The sequence below is a fragment of the Hemiscyllium ocellatum genome, chromosome 43 (assembly GCF_020745735.1).
Source record: "Hemiscyllium ocellatum isolate sHemOce1 chromosome 43, sHemOce1.pat.X.cur, whole genome shotgun sequence".
Classification (NCBI taxonomy): Eukaryota; Metazoa; Chordata; class Chondrichthyes; order Orectolobiformes; family Hemiscylliidae; genus Hemiscyllium; species Hemiscyllium ocellatum.
This window is the reverse complement of record NC_083443.1, coordinates 32,019,706-32,028,842: the sequence shown is the minus strand read 5'-3', so window position 1 is coordinate 32,028,842 and position 9,137 is coordinate 32,019,706.

Genomic DNA, 9,137 nt, shown 5'->3' with positions numbered 1-9,137 from the left:
TTGTAATCCAGAGGCCTAGGCTGATGCTTCAGGGATGGGGGTTCAAATCATATCACAGGCAGTTGGTAATATTTTATAAAGTGAATAAAATCTGGAATTGAAACTAGTCTCAGTAATGGCGACTATCAATCTACAATCCAAAGTTGTAAACAATCCATTAGAAATGTTCTTTGGATGGAAATCTGTCATCTTTGCCTGGTCTGGTCTACACGTGACTCCAGATACACAGCAATGAAGATGACTCTTAACCATCCTCTGAAATGGCACCTAGTAAGCCTTGTGTTCAAGGGCAGTGGTGTCCAAATTCCATCAAAGAATGAAAAAGAGGTTGAAGAAGAGGCGGTATCTTGGTCAGTATTTCTCCTCCAACCAACACCATTGAAACAGATCATCTGGATATTAACATATAGCTATAGAGTCATAGAGATGTACACCACGGAGACAGACCCTTCAGTCCAACCCATCCATGCCAACCAGATATCCCAACCCAATCTAGTCCCATCTGCCAACACCCGGCCCATATCCCTCCAAACCCTTCCTATTCATATGCCCATCCAAATGCCTCTTAAATGTTGCAATTGTACCAGCCTCCACCTCTTCCTCTGGCAGCTCATTCCATACACCACCCTCTGAGTGAAAATGTTGCCTCTTAGGTATCTTTTATATCTTTCCCCTTTCCCCTAAACCTATGTCCTCTAGTTCTGGACTCCTCGACCCCAGGGAAAAGACTTTGTCTCTTTATCCTATCATGCTCCTCATGATTTTATAAACCTCTATAAGGTCTCCCCACAGCCTCCAACACTCCAGGGAAAACAGCCCCAGCCTATTCAGCCTCTCCCTGTAGCTCAGATCCTCCAAACCTGACAACATCCTTGTAAATCTTTTCTGAACCCATTCAAGTTTCACAACATCCTTCTGATAGGTGTTGCTGTTGGGGGGAAGTTTCCTGTGTGCAAAATGGTTGTACATTTTGTGACATCTTTATACTGTGAAAGATGCTATATCAATGCAAAATATTTGTTTTTCTTGCTGAGGGGTTAGTACTGCTGCCTCACAACACTAGGGACCTGGGTTCGATTCTAGCCTCGGGCGACTGTGTGGAGATTACACATTCTCCCTGTGTCTGCGTGGGTTTCCTCCCATAATCCAAAGATGTGCAGGTCAGGTGAATTGGTCATGCTGAATTGTCCAAAGTGTGCAGGGATGAGAAGGTTAGGTGGATTGGCCTTGCTAACTGTGGAGATATGGGGATAGGATAGGGGGCTGGGTTTGGGTTGGATGCTCTTTGGAGGGTCAATGCAGACTCAATGGGTTGAATGGCCCCTTTCTGTACTGTAAGGATTCAATGATTTATTTTAGAAATTGTACAAAAGTATTTCTACATACTTTTTATGAAGTTGCGGAGAAAGCCAGGAGTTTACAAGCACTTGCCAATCTATGAAGGACAATCCAGTCCTGAAAGTGCCAATGGAAATGACTCTCTAATTCACTTTACGATGCCCTAATTTCTGCAATATTTGATCTCAACAGAACACACCAATTGTGTTGTCCCATCTGAGCAGCAGAATAATATATCATCTCAATGTGATTTGTTCATCCTTTAAATTGCTTTGAACAATGCCCACAGATGCGTCATGAGTATTGGATAAACCTGAGGTTATATACGCCTGTATTGAAGATTCAGGCCTGGCTTCACCTTTTGTTTACTGTCAGTGATTGTATACACTGAACATATTGCAGCTTTTCTGAAGTCTATATTAAGAGCTTGTACTACACTCTACATTTATACACCAACTCAGTCTCTCACTTTAAGCTCCAAATGTTGCCCTTGAGTGAATGATGCCACATGTTAGTGATAGAATGACCTCAATAGTAACAGTATAATACACAGGCTTTGTCTTAAACAGAAACTGGCCTATGATTCACCAAATCCACAGGCATGTTTATCTCCACATGTCCCACCCAGGCTAATCCTATTCTCTCCCTAACTCCCTGCATCCTTTAATCACAGAATTATAGAATCCCCACAATGTGGAAGCAGGCCATTCAGCCCATCAAGTCCACACCGACCTTCTGAAGAGCATCCCACCCAATCCCTTAACTCCACATTTCCCATCACTAATCCACCCAGCCTGCACATCCCTGGACACCACGGGCAATTTAGTATGGCTAATCCACTTAACCTGCGCACCATTGGATTGTAAGAGGAAACCGGAACACCGAGGGGCAGCCTATGCAGACATGGGGAGAATGTGCAAACTCCACACAAACAGTTGCCCGAGGGTGGAATCGAACCCGGGTACCTGGTGCTATGAGGCAGCAGTGCTAACCACTGAGCCACCACTATCCCACTATCCCCCTCATCTTCTGCACACTTTTCGATTAGAATGTGGAAAAATGTGAGCTATTCACTTTGTTAGGAGATACAGAGTATTTCTTAAATGGTGAGATTTTGGGAGGTGTAGATGTATAAAATGTCCTAGGTGTCCTTGTTGATAAGTCACTGAAGGCTAACATGTAAGTGCAGTAAGATTTTGTGAAGATTTAATGAAATGTTAGCCTTTATTGCAAGGGGATTTTGAATACAGGAGCAATGAAATTTTGCTTCATTTGTACAGGAGCTTGATTACTGTGTGCAGTTTTGGTCTCTGTTTTTTAGATTAGATTCCCTATAGTGTGGAAACAGGCCCTTTGGCCCAACCAGTCCACACCGACCCTCCGAAGGGTAACCCACCTAGACCCATTTCCCTATCAGTACGGGAAATTTAGCACGGCTAATTCATCTTTGGACTGTGGGAGGAAACCAGAGCAAACCCATGCAGGCACGGGGAGAGTGTGCAAACTCCACACAGACAGTCACCTGAGGCTGGAATCGAACCTGGGACCCTGGCGTTGTGAGGCAGCAGTGCTAACCACTGAGCCACCGTGCCAACCCAAAAGATATTATTGCCATCGAGGGAATGTGATAAAGATTTATCAGACTTGTACATGGGGAGTGGGACTGTCCTATGGAGAGAGCTTGGACAAACTGGGCCTATATTTTCTAGAATTTCGAAGGATGAGCAGTGATCTCATCAAGCTTTACAAAATCCTTGAAGGGAAAGACAGGGTAAGATGTTTCCCCTCTGGTTGGGGGGGGGGGGGGGGGCGGGGGGGGGGCAACAACCACGGAGCACAACATAAAAATAAGGGGACATCACTTCAGTTGGTGATGAGGAAAAATTATTTTATTCAAATAGCTGTAGACCTTTGGAATTCTCTACCCCCAGAGGGTTATGGAGGCTCAACCTTTGAGTATTTTTAAGGTAAATATTGATAGATATCTGATTAGCGGTGGTTTACTGTATAGACTTATTGAAATGAGCTGAGTAAAAAGGATTGAGTGCTCAATCAACACACTCTTAATGAAGTTAAAAATCACACAACACCAGGTTATAGTCCAACAGGTTTAATTGGAAGCACTAGCTTTTAGAGCGGCGCTCCTTCACCCTTCATCAGTTTCCTTCACCCCCTGATGAAGGAGCAGCGCTCCGAAAGCTAGTGCTTCCAGTTAAACCTGTTGGACTGTAACCTGGTGTTGTGTGATTTTTAACTTTGTACACCCCAGTCCAACACCAGCATCTCCAAATCATGACTCTTAATGAATGGTAGGGTAGTCTCGATGGACTGAATGGCCTATTCCTGTTCCTATGTTCGTACCTCTCAGTTCCGTGCCCTTTAATATCCCAAGGTCAGAAGTCACTTAATACTGTATCAGGTTTATTTGACATCACAAGCTTTTGGTGCTTTGAGGATAAAGGAGTGGCGCTCTGAAAGTTTGTGATTTACATAAACCTGTTGGACTATAACCTGATGTCAAGGGACTTCTGACCTTGTCCATCCCAGTCTTACATCGGCACCTCCACATTTTAATATCCCACACAGCCTAATCCCACTCTCCTGTTTAATTCCTGTTTAGTGGACGATCAGAAAGCATTTTACAGTACAACATAATCTTCTTATTGAGAACTGAACCAGGAGGCAAATGTATATGTTAGGTACAGCGCTCCAAGGGTTAATGAGCGTGTGGTCGTGTCTCAGCTGCAGGATTCTTATGTCCTTTGTGCACTTTTCAAGCGACTGAGATTGTGAAATGTCAAAGGCACCAACAGCATTGATTATTTCTTCCCTCCCAGATGCTGTAACGCCTTCATCCATCTTGTCAGTGCAGCTCCTTCACCTTTCCCCCTCAAAGCGGGGCAGTAAATGCCCTCATATTTTGTTCCTTGTGTTGTAAGCTCGTGGTCCAAAGGACAGAGACTTTGAGCGAGACTGGACAGCTTTGGAGGTAGACAGTGAAAAATAGCCTTATAAAGGCAGCGGAACTGAAGTATGAACTGAGTATAGGGAAACAGAACCTGGCCACGGTTCCAATATTTCTTCATTTCCAGGAATGACCTGAATGGAGACATTCAAAGATAGACGTCACCTGGAGAATAAATTGAATCAAGCCATTGCTTTGACAGACTGATTAGCTGTCTTCGACTTATCTGTAAGGACAGTTAATTGGATAAATCACCAGTATTTGTCAATGTCCTTGAACAGTTTTAACAAGAACCAGTTTTCAAACAGAACTTGATTGTTTTCTTATCTTAAATCCAGATACAGAGAGAAAATTTGTGGAAGGATCAAAATTGGCTAAGGTTGCTGTTCAGCTCCTGGCTGTCCCATGCCTGAATTTAACTGTGGAGAATTATTTCAGGTGTTCACAATACAATACCAAGTAGTCATTATTATTTGTAAAGCATGTGTGTTTTGTCTCTCTCTCTCTCTCCATACCGTTACACTGCAACTGATTTTATTTGCTTATTAGAATGCTTAGTGGCAATATTTCAGTGTATTCTGTACAGAGTTTAGTTAATCACCTGTAAATGGCTGTGAACTGAGCTCCGTGTTCTGACTGTTTCAACATTAGCAACATAATGGAGTGTGTTATAGGAGAGAAAATGGCACATTACAGAACCTGATTGATTGTTCAAACTATTATTTATTAAAGAGTTTGAGGTTTGCACTTAGATGCAATGCTTTCATGGTTCTTGAACATCACAAAACAATTTACACGGAATTGAATGCCATCACACACTCTGGATAATCTCCGGGCTCAGCGATTTTTACAACCATCAGCTTCACTGAGGTCCTTTAGGGAAGAAATCTGTTGTTTTTCCCTGGTCTAGCCTCCATGTGACTCCAGACCCACAGCAACGTGATTCACTGCTTTCTGGACAATCAGGGAAGTGCAATAAATGCTGGCCCAACCAGAAATGACCACATCCCATGAAAAATGTTTGAGAAGTACTTTTTTTGAGTTTTAGTCATTGTTGTCATGTAGAAAATTGTGTGTGCGCTCTGTTTTTAGCAATGTGGATTGATCAAGCTTTGTGTAAAAGTTTGTATCCCGCTGTTGTGGGAATGTTAACCAAGCTGGGGAATCTGCAAACCAACTTCCCAGTTCAACAAGTCCACCCACAATAACTTCAATGTGGATTGATGGATAAATCTTGGGGGCCAGGACTTCAGGGTGAGATCCCCTTTTAATTTTAAGTAGTATCACGGGATATTTTATGCCCAATATAGAGAACCTCGGTTTAACCTCTCATTAAGAGCTGCTGTCCCTGACTGAGTGGCAATCCCTCAGTGCCGAACAGGGAGTGCCAGCCCGGTTTTATTTGTTGCTGTGCTCGTATCTCTGGAGCAGGACTAAAAACCAGACAGTCTCCTCTCAGATACAAGAAAGCTACCTGTTGGCATGTCCATATACCAATGAAGACAGGATTAAGCCAATCAGTCCCTCTCACCAGCTCTACAAGATCATGGCTTGTCACATTAATTCCTCATTCCTGTCTATTCCTGACAATTTTTCACCTCCTTTTGCTCATCAAGAAGCTGCTCCGCCCTGTCGGAAATATATTCCAAGACCCACCTTTGATCCCCTTTGGAGAAATGGGGTTTCAAAGCCTTGGAACTCTCTGAAAAATGATTCACCCTTATCTTGGTATTAAATGGGAACTGAGCCTGAGATTCTCCCACCAGAGAAAACATCATTTCCACATGAACCCTGTCCAAACCCCTCAGGATCTTCTGTTTCAATCAAGTTGCTGTGGAATTCCAGGAGGTACAAGATGCGAGCCGTGCCTGTCTGACCTTTCCTCATGAAGCGAAATGCTCATTCCAGGTATCAGGGTCGCAAAACCTTCTCTGAACAACTTCCAATGTATTTACCTCCTTCCTTACATCAGGAAACCATAGTCAGTGCAAATAGCTGCCCCCAAGCAAGCTGCAATAAGTGGTGGTGATGGCAAACCCTTTAGTTTAACATGACAAGGGAGGGCAGTGTCTCAGAATACAGGGGCGCTGATTTCAGAGTGAGATGAAGAGGAATTTCTTCTTTCAGAGGGTTGTGAGTCTTTGGAACTCCTTGCCATAGAGAGTTGTTGAGGCAGATAGGTTTTGTATATTTAAGGCTGAGATAGAGAAATTCTTGATCTATATAAAAACTGAGGTATTGTGGTTGGAATCAGGGCCAGGATCTCATTGATCATGAAATCCTTGATTGGGATTGTTGACCTGGGCTAATCAGAGAGCCCTGGCTGACAGATATAAACAGGAGATCTCCAACATGTGCAATCCTCACTTTCACTCTGTACCTGTAAATAAAGAGTGACTTGGTGATGGGATATTGGCCTTTGTGTAGTTATTTCACATGGGTTACAGGGAAAGGGCAGAAATGTGGATGTGAGGAATGTCAAATCAGCCATGAGTCTATTAAATGGCTAGCAGGCTTGAGGGGCTGAATGGCTTACCACTGTTCCTATTCTTATGGTCTTACGCTGTTGGTTGGGATCAAGTATTGCTAAGTTAGTAAAGAACATCCTGTTCTTCAACAAGTACCAGGGCATGTTTCACATCTATCTGAGCATTGAGTAAGGCCACAGCTGAATATCTGATCTGAAAGACTCGGCATCCAACTCCACGGAACTCCCTCAGCACTGCCGAGACACCAACAGAGGTCATGTTTTGAAAGTGGAGTGGAAACTGATGGCATTGTTTTCTGACAGAAAGCGAGAGTACAAGTGAACACTTGTCAGTGGTACAGGAGGGATCATTCTTACTTTTGATTCAAGGTCTAGTCCAGCGATATAAGCAGGGAAACCTCAACTGCTACTTGCATGGTGATACTTAGAGAACGCTGTACTGAGGGAGGCACTGCCTTTCAGATTACTGAAGCTCTAACTGCTGTCCCTGGTGGACATTAAAAATGCTGTGGTTATATTTTGAAGAAGAGCAAGGTGGTTCTTGTTACTGTCCAGCCCAATGTCAATCACCCGACTATCCAGTACCACTAAACAAGATCACATCTTTATTTTATGATTGGAGTTTGTTGGACATTGCTGTGTACACATTTGCTTCTGCATTTCCTTCTATTGGAATTGTGATTGCTGTATTTCATTGGCTGCAAAGCAGATTGGGATGTCCTGATGTCACAAAAATACATAAATACAAGTTTTTTTTACCAACTGAAACAAACCAGTGTCGGCTCAGCAATTGATAAATTATGTTTACAAGGTGTGGAATGGGTGCTATCAAAGCCCCTCTTTAATAAACGTTTCATAGAGTCATAAGAGTTCTTTTTACAACATTTGTTAATCTTTCTTTAATGTCTGCAGGTTATTTACCCCATTGTGGACACTGGTCAGCTATTGAACTTGGCAATATGGAAGAGACTGGATTGTCTTCAGCAAATAATCTTTAACCAGAATGTTTCCAGGATTGTGTCACTTTAACATCACTGTTTAATTCAACTGTTGCACTCACAGATTCCTTTCTTGATTGAGTCATCATTGCTTATAGTTTAAACAAAAATATCCAGAATAGCTAACGAATACTATTAGCAAAGAATGGCTGATTGTTAATATGTATACCAAACATTTTTATTCTGTTAAAGACAAGTAATTCTTAGCGAGTTTTGGGAAGATTTGTAGTCAGATTGAGATTCTGGATGTAGGTTTGCTCACTGAGCTGGAAGGTTCGTTTTCAGGTGTTTCGTCACCACATTAGGTAGCATCTTCAGTGAGCCTCCGAATGAAGCACTGCTGTTGATCTCTGCTTTCTCTTTATACGTTTGGGTTTCTTTGGGATGGTGATGTCATTTCCCATCACCATAGGACATTACATCACCACAGGAAATGACATCACCAACCCAAAGAAATCCAAACATATAAATAGAAAGCAGGAATTATCAGCAGTACTTTGTCCAGAGACTCACTGAAGATGTTACCTAGTAGGGTGACGAAACGTCTGAAAATGAACCTTCTAGATCAGCGAGCAAACCTACATCTAGAACAAGTAATTCTTCTTCCGTGTTACAATGGTATAATTCCAAGTGTTTGAGGAGCATCAGAACTGTTGTGGGCTATTCAGCAACTTCAGCTTGTTTCTTCCATCAGTTGGACCATGATTGATCTTCACTCTGACTGCTCAATATGATCAAACAGAACTCTATCAAGCTGAGTAGGCTTCTCTTAATGTTTTAATCTTTCATTAGGAGATATTTAAATCATTTGCTGGTTCATTTTAAAATAATAACATCTTGGGGAAAGGAGTTTTGTGCTTTCACCTTCCTTTGTGTGAAGCATTGGTATCTGCTGTTACCACTGAACTGCATAACTGTCTCCTTATATTTGCATCCCTCCTCCAGCTCAATCATCCAATCTTCTGGACTCAACCTAACTTCATATTTTAACCTCCTATCTGCTATGCTGTCTGAATGAATCCATTTTGTGTTCCCTTAAAGGTCAATAATTCTTCTTGAGCACAGTGCACAAGAACTGAACACAATACTCTAATTGGGGATCGAATCATAGCCTGATACAATTGTAATGCAACTTCCATCTCTCAGTCTTCCAGCTCCCTTGATATAGAGGCCTACATTCCTATTGGCTTCCAAATTCATTTTGTATCCGTCACGATAATTTGTTTTAATGTTTTGACCCAGTATGCGGTCTGCCTGTAACTAAACCTGAGGAAAGGAAATTGCCAAAAGACTGTTTTCTTTAAAACATTCATATGATTGCAAACATTTCCTAGGTCCTGACTTTGCT